The sequence below is a fragment of the Mustela erminea genome, chromosome 4, assembly GCF_009829155.1.
Source record: "Mustela erminea isolate mMusErm1 chromosome 4, mMusErm1.Pri, whole genome shotgun sequence".
Taxonomy (NCBI): Eukaryota; Metazoa; Chordata; class Mammalia; order Carnivora; family Mustelidae; genus Mustela; species Mustela erminea.
Genome location: NC_045617.1, coordinates 69,330,653 through 69,346,496, shown reverse-complemented (window position 1 = coordinate 69,346,496; position 15,844 = coordinate 69,330,653).

Sequence of the window (15,844 nt, the reverse complement as noted above, 5' to 3'; positions counted from 1 at the left end):
GATTCCTTTCTTTGTGAGCATAGTGGGTAAGGAGGGCCTCCATAAGCCAAAATGAATCTGAAGGTAAGCCTGGTTCTTAAAGGAATAGAAGCCTGATTCAGAAATGCTTGTTGAAGTGCAGAGGTCCAGCGGACTCTCCCACCCAGGTATACCAGTTTCTCTCATTTTCCAAGTAGACACTTCTAAAGGTCCCATGTCCCGTTTAGGAAGGCAGCCAACTGCTGTGTCTGCGCAGGCCCCTACGTGCCCTGTGGGATTTTCTTTTTTTTTTTTTTTTAAGATTTTATTTATTTGTCAGAGAGAGAGAGAGAGAGTGCAAGCACAGGCAGAGAGAGTGGCAGGCAGAGTCAGAGGGAGAAGCAGGCTCCCTGCGGAGCAAGGAGCCCGATGTGGGACTCGATCCCAGGACGCTGGGATCATGACCTGAGCCGAAGGCAGCTGCTTAACCAACTGAGCCACCCAGGCGTCCCCTTGTGGGATTTTCTATGGAATTAGGCTGCTGTGGCCTTTCCGGCTGTACTCCCCGTGTCCTTTCAGATTGCAAAGTCACTTATGATTCCTGGAATGGTTCCTCCACCTCTATCACTTAGTTAAACATTCGCCCCCCACCCCCCGCAAGGTCAAATACTTTTTTCCCCTTTCTGAATCGTCCCTGATGTTAACTGCTTGGAACTTCTACAAACAATGACAATCAGCTAATAATACCAAAGCCGTCATTCAGACCCTGGGAAGGTGGGACTGGCTACCAGAAGGGATGCATTTCAATGTTCTACCTGCGCTCCGGGAGAGATGTTAGATGCTTGTGTCCATCAGGGATCAGGTTCTTTAAAGCTAAAGGTGAGGGTTAAATTGTTACAGGTTTTGTGTCCCCTTAGTGCCCTCGGTTCTTGGTCCTGCTGCTTAGAAGAATGAAGAGGTAGGCCAGACAAAGACTGGTGGGCAGCAGAGCGGAGTTTACGGAGTGAAGCTCCTGGAGAGGAAGGGAGGCCAGAGAGGGTTTCCCTCAGAGGGCATGGGGTTTCTCAGTTTAGGGGTTTTTATGAGCTCTTTTGTGGGACTCTTCAGCAATCAGGGTGTGCTGAATCGTGCCAGTCAGGGCTTTGGTCACGTATCGTATCTACTTATGATGTTACTATCTCTGTGCTGATGGTCAAAATACATCTGGGGCCTTAAGGCTTTTTTTTTTCTTTTTTAAAGATTTTATTTATTATTTATTATTTATTTGACAGACAGAAATCACAAGTAGTCAGAGAGGCAGGCAGAGAGAGAGGAAGGGAAGCAGCTTCCCACCAAGCAGAGAGCCCGATGCGGAGCTCGATTCCAGGACCCTGGAATCATGACCTGAGCCGAAGGCAGAGGCTTTAACCCACTGAGCCACCCCTTAACTGCCCCTTGCCCGTGGTAGTGACAAATGCTTTGTGGTTGATTGTCTTATTTTAGGACGTTTTGTAGAAGTTATTTCTGCAAGGGCTGCAAAGCCGAGTATTAGTGTGCTCCTATCTAATCTGCACAAACAAGATGTCAGTGCTGTTTGATCTTAGCTGTCCTGACTCTGTATTTTCTTGTTGGGGACTGTGGTCCTGACTAATGTCCTGACTAATGCCTAACAAAATGAGCTAATGCCCCAGAGAAGGGTCTGACTCAAAGATGTTCAGTCTTTTCCTAGATTTCATCCACCCTGTAGCACCCTTTCTAGAATAGAGGTCGCTGTTATATATCCCCCGAATTTTCTTTTCTTTCAGGGCAAACACCGGTGTGTGTGTGTGTGTGTGTGTGTATGTGTGTTTCTCTTCCTTAGCTCCTCACATGACAGTCTGTGCATGTCCTCAACATACTTGTGTCATCCTTGGTTTAACGATATTCCTTTCCATTGTGGTGCATGAAAACTGAACTCCTTCCTCGAGGTGAGGTGAGCTCCACTGAGGGGAGTGGCCTTTCTAGCCTCTCTGACAGGACTTCTCACTCAGATCAGACCCATGTCACCTTCTGAGTACCCTCAATGGGATATTGATCTGTAACAAGTTTGCAGAGTGTCCTACTCTGCTCACTGTTCATCGCTCAGGGACCCACCATCCAATCGGCTGTGAGGGGCCCATGAAAGGCTTTGTCAGATGCTTTCTGGAGATCCAGAGGTGCTCTGACTCTGGCATTGCCTTGATTCCCTGGTTACCAAAAACCAAACCAAGGAAGAAACACAAAAATTCATGTGTTATTTTCTTTTTTTTATTTTATTTTATTTTATTTTATTTTATTTTTATTTCCAGCATAACAGTATTCATTATTTTGCACCACACCCCGTGCTCCATGCAATCCATGCCCTCTATAATACCCACCACCTGGTACCCCAACCTCCCACCCCCCGTCCCTTCAAAACCCTCAGATTGTTTTTCAGAGTCCATAGTCTCTCATGGTTCACCTCCCCTTCCAATTTCCCCCAACTCCCTTCTCCACTCTAAGTCCCCATGTCCTCCATGCTATTTGTTATGCTCCACAAATAAGTGAAACCATATGATAATTGACTCTCTCTGCTTGACTTATTTCACTCAGCATAATCTCTTCCAGTCCCGTCCATGTTGCTACAAAAGTTGGGTATTCATCCTTTCTGATGGAGGCATAATACTCTATCCCCAGGGGTACAGGTCTGTGAATCACCAGGTTTACACACTTCACAGCACTCACCAAAGCCACATACCCTCCCCAATGTCCATAATCCCACCCCCTTCTCCCAAACCCCCTCCCCCCAGCAACCCTCAGTTTGTTTTGTGAGATTAAAAGTCACTTATGGTTTGTCTCCCTCCCAATCCCATCTTGTTTCATTGATTCTTCTCCTACCCACTTAAGCCCCCATGTTGCATCACCACTTCCTCATAATCAGGGAGATCATATGATAGTTGTCTTTCTCTGCTTGACTTATTCGCTAAGCATGATACGCTCTAGTTCCATCCATGTTGTCGTAAATGGCAAGATTTCATTTCTTTTGATGGCTGCATAGTATTCCATTGTGTATATATACCACATCTTCTTGATCCATTCATCTGTTGATGGACATCTAGGTTCTTTCCATAGTTTGGCTATTGTGGGACATTGCTGCTATAAAACATTCGGGTGCATGTGCCCCTTTGGATCACTACATTTGTATCCTTAGGGTAAATACCCAATAGTGCAATTGCTGGGTCATAGGGCAGTTCTATTTTCAACATTTTGAGGAACCTCCATGCTGTTTTCCAGAGTGGCTGCACCAGCTTGCATTCCCACCAACAGTGTAGGAGGGTTCCCCTTTCTCTGCATCCTCGCCAGCATCTGTCATTTCCTGACTTGTTTATTTAGCCATTCTGACTGGTGTGAGGTGATATCTCATTGTGGTTTTGATTTGTATTTCCCTGATGCCGAGTGATATGGAGCACTTTTTCATGTGTCTGTTGGCCATCTGGATGTCTTCTTTGGCAGAAATGTCTGTTCATGTCCTCTGCCCATTTTCTTGATTGGATTATTTGTTCTTTGGGTGTTGAGTTTTGCTAAGTTCTTTATAGATTCTGGACACTAGTCCTTTATCTGATATGTCATTTGCAAATATCTTCTCCCATTCTGTCAGTTTGTCTTTTGATTTTGTTAACTGTTTCCTTTGCTGTGCAAAAGCTTTTGATCTTGATGAAATCCAATAGTTTCATTTTTGTCCTTGCTTCCCTTGCCTTTGGCATTGTTCCTAGGAAGATGTTGCTGCGGTTGAGGTCAAAGAGGTTGCTGCCTGTGTTCTCCTCAAGGATTTTGATGGATTCCTTTCGTCACATTGAGGTCCTTCATCCATTTTGAGTCTATTTTTGTGTGTGGTGTAAGGAAATGGTCCAATTTCATTTTCTGCATGTGGCTGTCCAATTTTCCCAGCACCATTTATTGAAGAGGCTGTCTTTTTGCCATTGGACATTCTTTCCTGCTTTGTCGAAGATTAGTTGACCATAGAGTTGAGGGTCTATTTCTGGGCTCTCTATTCTGTTCCATTGATCTATGTGTCTGTTTTTGTGCCAGTACCATGCTGTCTTGATGACGACAGCTTTGTAATAGAGCTTGAAGTCCGGAATTGTGATGCCACCAACGTTGGCTTTCTTTTTCAATATCCCTTTGGCTATTCGAGGTCTTTTCTGGTTCCATATAAATTTTAGCATTATTTGTTCCATTTCTTTGAAAAAGATGGATGGTACTTTGATAGGAATTGCATTAAATGTGTAGATTGCTTTAGGTAGCATAGACATTTTCACAATATTTATTCTTCCAATCCAGGGAGCATGGAACATTTTTCCATTTCTTTGTGTCTTCCTCAATTTCTTTCATGAGTACTTTATAGTTTTCTGAGTATAGATTCTGTGTCTCTTTGGTTAGGTTTATTCCTAGGTATCTTATGGTTTTGGGTGCAATTGTAAATGGGATTGACTCCTTAATTTCTCTTTCTTCTGTCTTGCTGTTGGTGTAGAGAAATGCAACTGATTTCTGTGCATTGATTTTATATCCTGACACTTTACTGAATTCCTGTATAAGTTCTACGCAGTTTTGGAGTGGAGTCTTTTGGGTTTTCCACATATAGTATCATATCATCTGCAAAGAGTGATAATTTGACTTCTTCTTTGCCGATTTGGATGCCTTTAATTTCCTTTTGTTGTCTGATTGCTGAGGCTAGGACCTCTAGTACTATGTTGAATAGCAGTGGTGATAATGGACATCCCTGCCGTGTTCCTGACCTTAGTGGAAAAGCTTTCAGTTTTTCTCCATTGAGAATGATATTTGCGGTGGGTTTTTCATAGATGGCTTTGATGATATTGAGGTATGTGCCCTCTATCCCTACACTTTGAAGAGTTTTGATCAGGAAGGGATGCTGTACTTTGTCAAATGCTTTTTCAGCATCTATTGAGAGTATCATATGGTTCTTGTTCTTTCTTTTATCGATGTGTTGTATCACATTGACTGATTTGCGGATGTTGAACCAACCTTGCAGCCCTGGAATAAATCCCACTTGGTCGTGGTGAATAATCTTTTTAATGTACTGTTGAATCCTATTGGCTAGTATTTTTTTGAGTATTTTCGCATCTGTGTTCATCAAGGATATTGGTCTATAGCTCTCTTTTTTGGTGGGATCCTTGTCTGGTTTTAGGATCAAGGTGATGCTGGCCTCATAAAATGAGTTTGGAAGTTTTCCTTCCATTTCTATTTTTTGGAACAGTTTCAGGAGAATAGGAATTAGTTCTTCTTTAAATGTTTGGTAGAATGCCCCCGGGAAGCCGTCTGGCCCTGGGCTTTTGTTTGTTTGGAGATTTTTAATGACTGTTTCAATCTCCTTACTGGTTATGGGTCTGTTCAGGCTTTCTATTTCTTCCTGGTTCAGTTGTGGTAGTTTATATGTTTCTAGGAATGCATCCATTTCTTCCAGATTGTCAAATTTATTGGCGTAGAGTTGCTCATAGTATGTTCTTATAATAGTTTGTATTTCTTTGGTGTTAGTTGTGATCTCTCCTCTTTCATTCATGATTTTATTTATTTGGGTCCTTTCTCTTTTCTTTTTGATAAGTCGGGCCAGGGGTTTATCAATTTTATTAATTCTTTCAAAGAACCAGCTCCTAGTTTCGTTGATTTGTTCTATTGTTTTTTTGGTTTCTATTTCATTGATTTCTGCTCTGATCTTTATGATTTCTCTTCTCCTGCTGGGCTTAGGGTTTCTTTCTTGTTCTTTCTCCAGCTCCTTTAGGTGTAGGGTTAGGTTGTGTACCTGAGACCTTTCTTGTTTCTTGAGAAAGGCTTGTACCGCTATATATTTTCCTCTCAGGACTGCCTTTGTTGTGTCCCACAGATTTTGAACCGTTGTATTTTCATTATCATTTGTTTCCATGATTTTTTTCAATTCTTCTTTAATTTCCCGGTTGACCCATTCATTCTTTAGAAGGATGCTGTTTAGTCTCCATGTATTTGGGTTCTTTCCAAACTTCCTTTTGTGATTGAGTTCTAGCTTTAGAGCATTGTGGTCTGAAAATATGCAGGGAATGATCCCAATCTTTTGATACTGGTTGAGTCCTGATTTAGGACCGAGGATGTGATCTATTCTGGAGAATGTTCCATGTGCACTAGAGAAGAATGTGTATTCTGTTGCTTTGGGATGAAATATTCTGAATATATCTGTGATGTCCATCTGGTCCAGTGTGTCGTTTAAGGCCTTTATTTCCTTGCTGATCTTTTGCTTGGATGATCTGTCCATTTCAGTGAGGGGAGTGTTAAAATCCCCTACTATTATTGTATTATTGTTGATGTGTTTCTTTGATTTTGTTATTAATTGGTTTATATAGTTGGCTGCTCCCACGTTGGGGGCATAGATATTTAAAATTGTTAAATCTTCTTGTTGGACAGACCCTTTGAGTATGATATAGTGTCCTTCCTCATCTCTTATTATAGTCTTTGGCTTAAAATCTAATTGATCTGATATAAGGATTGCCACTCCTGCTTTCTTCTGATGTCCATTAGCATGGTAAATTCTTTTCCACCCCCTCACTTTAAATCTGGAGGTGTCTTCGGGCTTAAAATGAGTTTCTTGGAGGCAACATATAGATGGGTTTTGTTTTTTTATCCATTCTGATACCCTGTGTCTTTTGACAGGGGCATTTAGCCCATTAACATTCAGGGTAACTATTGAGAGATATGAATTTAGTGCCATTGTATTTCCTGTAAGTTGACTGTTACTGTATATGGTCTCTGTTCCTTTCTGATCTACCACTTGTAGGCTCTCTCTTTGCTTAGAGGACCCCTTTCAATATTTCCTGTAGAGCTGGTTTGGTATTTGCAAATTCTTTCAGTTTTTGTTTGTCCTGGAAGCTTTTAATCTCTCCTTCTATTTTCAATGATAGCCTAGCTGGATATAGTATTCTTGGCTGCATGTTTTTCTCGTTTAGTGCTCTGAAAATATCATGCCAGCTCTTTCTGGCCTGCCAGGTCTCTGTGGATAAGTCAGCTGCCAATCTAATATTTTTACCATTGTATGTTACAGACTTCTTTTCCCGGGCTGCTTTCAGGATTTTCTCTTTGTCACTGAGACTTTTAAATTTTACTATTAGGTGACGGGGTGTGGGCCTATTCCTATTGATTTTGAGGGGCGTTCTCTGAACCTCCTGAATTTTGATGCTCGTTCCCTTTGCCATATTGGGGAAATTCTCCCCAATAATTCTCTCCAGTATACCTTCTGCTCCCCTCTCTCTTTCTTCTTCTTCTGGAATCCCAATTATTCTAATGTTGTTTCGTCTTATGGTGTCACTTATCTCTCGAATTCTCCCCTCGTGGTCCAGTAGCTGTTTGTCCCTCTTTTGCTCAGCTTCTTTATTCTCTGTCATTTGGTCTTCTATATCACTAATTCTTTCTTCTGCCTCATTTATCCTAGCAGTGAGAGCCTCCATTTTTGATTGCACTTCATTAATAGCTTTTTTTATTTCAACTTGGTTAGATTTTAGTTCTTTTATTTCTCCAGAAAGGGCTTTTATATCTCTCGAGAGGGTTTCTCTAATATCTTCCATGCCTTTTTCGAGCCCGGCTAGAACCTTGAGAATTGTCATTCTGAACTCTAGATCTGACATATTACCAATGTCTGTATTGATTAGGTCCCTAGCCTTCGGTACTGCCTCTTGTTCTTTTTTTTGTGTTGAATTTTTCCGTCTTGTCATTTTGTCCAGATAAGAGTATATGAAGGGGCAAGTAAAATACTAAAAGGGTGGCAACAACCCCAGGAAAAAATGCTTTAACCAAATTAGAAGAGATCCAAAATCGTGAGGGGGGAGAAAGGGGATAAAAAGAGGTTCAAAAAGGAAGAAAGAAAAAAAAAGAAAAAAGAAAAAAAAAAAAAAAGGAAAAAAGAGAAGAAAAGAATTTAAAAAAAAAAGGAAAACACCTTTCAGAAAGTGGTTGTTTTTCTGTTTCCAGAATTGCTGTTCTTCTTCTCTTCGATCTGCCGATGGATTTTCAGGTGTTTGCAATCTTTAGATAAGCTATCTAGCTGATCTCCGGCTAGCTGAAGCAGTCTCAGCCTGCTACTTCTCCGCCATCTTGACTCCTCCCATCTCTCATGGTGTTATTTTCCATGAGGGTGGGGATTTTTTAAATTCAGGAGACATTTCCTGAATGCCTGGCATGTGGTGGGCATTCAGTGACTTTTGAATAAATGAATGAATCTGTGCTTCATGAATTAATTGGCTCCTGTTATTCCCTTGGGGCACAGGGTTGTGGGGTTCTGGTCTCACAAAGTCCAAGAATGCATCTTGCAGACACGAAAGGGTGAAGTGGAGTGAAAGCTTATTAAGTGAAGAAGAGAACAGAAATAAAAGAGAAAAGCTCTCTAGACTGAGAAGGTCCCGAATGGGTTGCCACTGTGGGTTTTCACTGGCAGTCTTTTATGGAGAACATACCAGGGAACAGAAATCTTCTTGATGTTTCTACTGTTGATAGTACCATGTTTACTTTCTCTTTGACGTTTGATAACTTTCAGGGGTCCAGCTGTAACTGTCATAGAGATATCTGGTCTCTGACATTTAGGACAAATGAGGTGATCTCGTTAGTCTTGTTATGTTCCCTTATCTCTGATTCTATATGCCTCAGCATTTCTCCACATCTGGGATTTCTGTGAGCCTGGTCCCTAGCCCCCTGCGTGAGCCAAGTCAGGGGAGGAAGGGGCCTTTTATCGCTCCTGCCTAGACCTTAACACTTTCCTTACTTAATTGGACATACACTTTTTTAAATTTTTTAATTTTTTAATAAACATATAATGTATTATTAGCCCCAGGGGTACAGGTCTGTGAACTGCCAGGTTTACACACTTCACAGAACTCACCATAGCACATACCCTCCCCAATGTCCATAACTCCACCACCCTCTCCCTACCTTCCTCCCCCGGCAACTCTCAGTTTGTTTTGTGAGATTAAGAGTCTCTTATGGTTTGTCTCCCTCCCGATCCCATCTTGTTTTATTTATTATTTTCCTACCCCTCACCACCCCCACATTGCATCTCCACTTCCTCATATCAGGGAGATCATACGATAGTTGTCCTTCTCCAATTGACTTATTTTGCTAAGCATGATACCCTCTAGTTCCATCCATGTCATTGCAAATGGCAAGATTTCATTTCTTTTGATGGCTGCATAGTATTCCATTGTGTATATATACCACATCTTCTTGATCCATTCATCTGTTGATGGACATCTAGGTTCTTTCCAGAGTTTGGCTATTGTGGACATTGCTGCTATAAACATTTGGGTGCACATGCCCCTTTGGATCACTACGTTTGTATCTTTAGGGTAAATACCCAGTAGTGCAATTGCTGGGTCATAGGGTAGCTCTATTTTCAACTTTTTGAGGAACCTCCATGCTGTTTTCCAGAGTGGTTGCACCAGCTTGCATTCCCACCAACAGTGTAGGAGGGTTCCCCTTTCTCCTCGCCAGCATCTGTCCTTTCCTGACTTGTTAATTTTAGTTATTCTGACTGGTGTGAGGTGGTATCTCATTGTGGTTTTGATTTGTATTTCCCTGATGCCGAGTGATGTGGAGCACTTTTTCATGTGTCTGTTGGCCATCTGGATGTCTTCTTCACAGAAATGTCTGTTCATGTCCTCTGCCCATTTCTTGATTGGATTATTTGTTCTTTGGGTGTTGAGTTTGCTAAGCTCTTTATAGATTTTGGATAATAGCCCTTTATCTAATACGTCATTTGAAAATATCTTTCCCATTCTGTCAGTTATCTTTTGGTTTTTTTAACTGTTTCCTTGGCTGTGCAAAAGCTTTTGATCTTGATGAAGTCCCAATAGTTCAATTTTGCCCTTGCTTTCCTTGCCTTTGGCGATGTTCCTAGGAAGGAGTTGCTGAGGCTGAGGTCAAAGAGGTTGCTGCCTGTGTTTTCCTCAAGGATTTTGATGGATTCCTTTCTAACTTGAGGTGCTTCATCCATTTTGAGTCTATTTTTGTGTGTGGTGTAAGGAAATGGTCCAATTTCATTTTTCTGCACGTGGCTGTCCAATTTTCCCAGCACCATTTATTAAAGAGACTGTCTTTTTTCCATTGGACATTCTTCCCTGCTTTGTTGAAGATTAGTTGACCATAGAGTTGAGGGTCTATTTTTGGGCTCTCTATTCTGTTACATTGATCTATGTGTCTGTTTTTGTGCCAGTACCTGGACATACATGTTTTAAAGGTAAGCTACGGCTTGTGTGATTTACTTTAGGAAATTGTAGTTATAGCGGCTCTGCTCTCATCTGTCGCTCAGCAAATATTTTCCAGTTTGCTTCTTAAAAGTAACTAGAAATGGCTTAGAAATTTTAAGAGCCTACTACTTTAATTTGTGGGGATAAATTGTTCAGAGTAGCATCCCTTTCTCTCACTGCTTCACATATCTCAAATATTTTATTTTATAAATAATGTTTGTTAATGATAATGCTTGTTCCACCATTCTTGGTCTAAAGTCTTTTCTTCACAAAAGATAACCAAAAAGCAAAATTGAATACATTTTTATTCCTGTTTCTTTCGGTCATTTGTCAATATTACACTACTTGCCACAAGAAATGAACCTGTCTATTCTGGTTTTATAACTTTGTATAGTATTAATGGGTCCATTTTGTTGTCCTTAGGTGTTTCTGACTATAGAAACTTGGTGTTAGATAATTGTGTCTTTCAGCTGCGAAGACTGTTAGGAGTTAGTTGGGCAGTTAGTCAGGGCCAATGTCCCCAGCAAGAAAATATGTATCAGGACAGCTAAAATAAAACAGCACTAATACCCTGCTTTGCAGCTGAGACAGGACCACACTAATATTCTGCTTCTTTATTAGAAAGATGTCATTCATGCAAAGAGTTGAAGGAGGTGAGGGATTAAGTGAGCCATGAGATCTATGAGGAGAAGCATTCCAGGCAGGAGGAACAGGGGGATCAAAGGCTCTAGAAGGGGAATGTTCTTGGCCATTTGGGGAATCAGCGAGAGGCCAGGATGGTAGAGTAAGGGAGTGAGGGGCAAGGGAGCAGAAGGTGAGGTCAGAGGGAAAATGGTCCCTGTAGGGTTATGCATTTAATGGGTGGGTAGTATTGACTGGAACATTTTGAGCAGAGGAGTGACTTAGTCTTAAGCCTCAAGTGACACTACATCTCCTATGTTTCTCTGTCTCCAGGGACAATGTAGAAGAGTGGCCATTTGGGGGTATTTGTAAAATTCCAGGCAAGATTCGATATCACTTCTATTTGGCTAATCCAGACCTCAGTGAGATCAGTGGTGGGAGAAAGAAGTGGTGGTCAGATTCCATATGGAATTTGATGTTAGAACCATAGATTTGCTGAAGGATTGGATAAAAGAAATTGAAGGAGAAGGAATAGTCAATAAATATCATAAATATCCACCCACTTTAATTCAGGACTAAAAAATGATTTTTTTTAAAAAGATTTTATTTATTTATTTGACAGAGATCACAAGTAGGCAAAGAGGCAGGCAGAGAGAGAGAGAGAGAGGAGGAAGCAGGCTCCCTGCTGAGCAGAGAGGCTGATGTGGGGCTTGATCCCAGGACCCTGGGATCATGACCCGGGTTGAAGGCAGAGGCTTTAACCCACTGAGCCACCCAGGCACCCCTAAAAAATGATTTTATCAGAAATTATATTCTTCTTAAATGTGACATTTCAGAAAGTTTGAGACATCATGACATGTGCCTCATGTGACTGTTAATGTGGCTTATAAAATAGTATATGTATATTAAATATATGTAAATATGTAAATTTAAAATACAAATTTATATGCATGGATGGTACTCTTCGAGTGAGATGGCATGTGCAAAATGACGATATGCCCCAAGAAACAGCATTAATGAGTTTTATAAAAATTGCACAAGAGTGTAAATTAGAACTTTTCTAGAATGGTACAAGCTTATAAAGAGAGACTCACTTTATGTCAGTGTTATGGATTTAAGTTGATGGCAATGAAATGAGAACAAGGAAATTTTGGGGGGGGCAGTGGGTGGAAGACCTTAATGCAAAAACCATGGGGACTTTGGATTTTGAGACACTTGGCACTCTGTGTGCTTTTGAGTGACCTGACCTCAAGGACAGTAAACGATGTGTCCTTGGGTTCATCAGTGTTCCCAGTGGGGAGCTCTTCTTGAGTCTTAGTGTCATTACTCCCCTGTCTGATATGGTTAAAAAGAGGAATGGCCAAGACTCTTCATGTACTTTCTAGTTAATTCATTTCCTGGAGATATTTCTGCATTTCTTAACCCCGAGATAAGGAAATGACGACTAAGTCACAGAGTAGCAACGTGCATGAGCTCCAGAAGAACTGACAGTGTTCAGTTAGATTATTTCCATGATTTTTCCCTATACACATAATTCTGACTTCCTCGATTGAAACTGGACTCAGATATAGGAAAAGTGAGATAATGTATCTACATCTATTTTTACCATGTTTTCAGGCCGATTGGTGAGCCTGTAAGATCTGAATAAGCCAAGGTTTCCTATGACGTTCCTGATCTCTACCTAAAGACCCTAAAAGGAGTATATCCTCGTCCATCAGAAATATCCATCAAGGAATACACGGTATTAAACAGCACAAGCAGATCTAATGGTATTAGTCTGCTTATCGCTTCTTAAGGTTTGAATATATTTTCCCAGTTCTTCCTGGTAAATGAAAATAGGTGCCTTTGGCAGCTACACATAGCAACACTGTGCAGATTTCTTAAACTCTCTCAGCATCAACTTCTTAAATCTATAAAATGGTATAACAATAGAATATATCAGAAAAACTTTTATGGGTTAATACATGTAAAGAGTTAATATGTGCTCAAGATAGGGTCTGGTACAGAGTAAGTTCTAAGTAATTGCTTTTTATACAGAACATTTGTGTGAAACATCATTATGGTTATAAAAAATGCAGGGCGGGGTTAGATTCCGGAGTCAATTCATCTGTATTCACTGCTGTATGCTTCCTTGGATTCAATCTTGGGCTTTTTTTTTAAAAAAAAAAGACTTCTTCTCATTAAAAAATTACAATGACACTGGTACTATGAAATATACAAAATCGTTTAAAATAGTTCAAAAGATGGCAAGTCTTAACCATCAAAGTACTAATAGTTTGTTGAAAAGCAGGCATTTATTCAGTGGGAAGGAGAATGATGAGCTGATCTCAGCAGTGGGGACACCTTGCAACAGGGGTAGGCCAGTGTGTCTCCGTCAGAACTGGTAACGTCCTCTCCCACCTTCTGCGGGTCATTACCTTATCTCCGTGTTCTTAGTGTCACGGCTCAGACATGCCCAGATCCCTGATTGTGAACCCTCCTGTGCACTTCCTCTGCTCTTGAATTGATTGGCAGAAAAGTCAACAGAAAAAAAAAAAAAAATCTCTGCAGATTTGCATCTCCGTAGCAACTGAGAGTCAACACAGGCCCAGATAAAAACCTGTCAAGCTAATTGCCATCAAAGGAACCATGAAATATGTGAGGATATTGCCTTCAATTGTCAGAAGCTCCAAACAGAGGGCAGAACATGTATATATGGACAGTAAATCCTCTGACTGCACTTGGATATAAAAGATACAAAATCCCAAAAGAAGCTCTCTAGGGGAACGTCTCACAATGGTAGTCAGTTTTGTGGGATTTGGAGATAAGGATTGTTTCTCACCTCCAAGACACAGCCTCCTGACTCTTTTCACTTCATGGGCTTTCAACTCCCCTCCCTGGCTTTGCTCCAACCACAGGGCCTCCCAGTGGCAGTCCTCGGGAAGGCCAGACAGGCTCTGGTCTCAGGGCTGTGCTCTCTCCAGCTCCCTTTGCCTGCAGGACTCCTGCCCCAGATGCCGTTCATCACCTCCTTCCTATCTTTACTTAGATGTCATCTTCTCAGGGAGGCCTTCCTTGGCCACCATGGTTAAAATTGCAGCTACCTCCCCCAAATACCCCCCCCCAACTTATGCTTCTCTGTAGAAGTTAGCACTCTCTGACACACTATATAATTTATTTATTTATTATCCCTGTTGTCTGCACACGCCCCCCTCCCCCGCCCCAGGAACCTGGAAGGGCCAGGAAGGCTGGGATTCATGTCTCTTCCCACCATTGCTGTGTTCCCAGTGTCAGGCAGGTAGTAGGCTCCCAATACTTGTCTCACAAACAGATGAATGTCTATAAGAAATGGGTGTAGGGGCCTTCATGGCGGTGACAGTGGTTATAGTGGAGATGAAAATAGTTCATGAATTAGCAAAGCAGGAGGATTGAGGGTCTGAGAGGATTCCATGGGCCTGATGAGATGAAACCTATTTCTGACCTGCTAGCTCTACATTGGAAGTAGATTAGACCTCTGGTGAGGACTTCTGGGCAATCACGTCGCTGATATTGATTAAGAGTACTGTTTTCTGAAGACAAAACTCTGAGAACAACCGAGGAACCCAAGGGTCCCTGGGATGGAGGACATCACAAGCTGTTAGAGAGTGGATGTGACAGCCCTAGGTGGGTAGGGGGGCAGAGAGGACACTGGGATGCAGCCAAAACCAGGGCAATCAGAATACTTTGGTAGTACAGAGCATCCGTTCATACCAAGGCCATGCGTGATCTTAAAGCTTTTCCATGTCTATTTTCTGGAACACCCTTCTGCAGGTGTGCCTACCCACTTATTGTGGATGCTTTAATCCTCTCCTAACCAAGAGATCTTCCCTCTTCTTTCACTTGCTTCATTAAATACGGAATTCTGGTTTATCTTGTTCGCTAGTTTCTGCTTCTTTCTTTTATCCTCAAAACCCAAGCTATCCTGAAGGGGCATGCTGTCGAGGTAAGGTTCAATAAAACAAGGCTAGCAAATGAATGAGCTGATTTCAGAGTTCACGGTGCCATTGGTGTGACTCTTATTATCACAGTCATTTCAGATGCTCCTCGCCCTCATCCTCTCTCTCTTCCTTCCCTATTAGAACCAGCTCCTGGGTTTTCAGAAACTTTTCTCCATTGAGCTATAAGCTCTAGATACATCATATTCTGTTATTCCTCTCAAGAATATTTGCATTTTGGTAAATAAAGTGTTACTATAGGGGGTGCGTGGGTGGCTCAGTCAGTTAAGCGTCCACCTTCAGCTCAGGTCATGATCTCAGGTCCTAGCCCTGAGCCCCGAGTTAGGCTCCCTGCTCAATGGGGAGTCTGCTTCCCCCACTCCCTCTTCCTTTCTCTCCCCCCACTTGCGCTCTTTGTCTCCCCACTCTTTCTCAAATAAACAAAAAAAAATTTTTTTAAAAAGTGTTGCTATGGATAGATAAAACATTAAGCCAATGAAAGCATTCCTAATGTAATGATTGGATAATTTCAGCAGTGCTGGTTAATGGCGGGATGCTGGAACCTGGAGGCTTTGGTTTCTGGAATCAGAGTCTATGTCACGGAGCGCATGGATGAGCTATAGACCGGCATGACCACCACCTTCAGACTAGAGCTTCCTAAGGCTGGGGGTCGTTGGGGCCCTTGAAAGACGGATCTATGTACAACAGGTGCTCCGTTTTTGATTACAGGTTGCGGAGACCACAAAATCTTTAGTCTTCATGCCGCTGGAATCACCATTGATCAAGAAAGCCAGCCAATTCATCAGTCTTTTTGTTAATTCTCATTGGTTACTCTGTGTGATAAACACACTTCCGTCTTTATTTTACCATAAGAAATGATCAATACACAACATTTATGTTGTTAATAGTTGCTGATAATTCCAGCTTATGCATTTTAACTTTGTTTACGCTTTTTTGTTTGTTTGTTTGGTTGGTTGGTTGTTTCTTTTCTTTCTTTCTTTCTTTTTTTTTTTTTTTTGGAGATCTACTAGCACATTCTCATCAGCAGAGCTGTATTTCAAA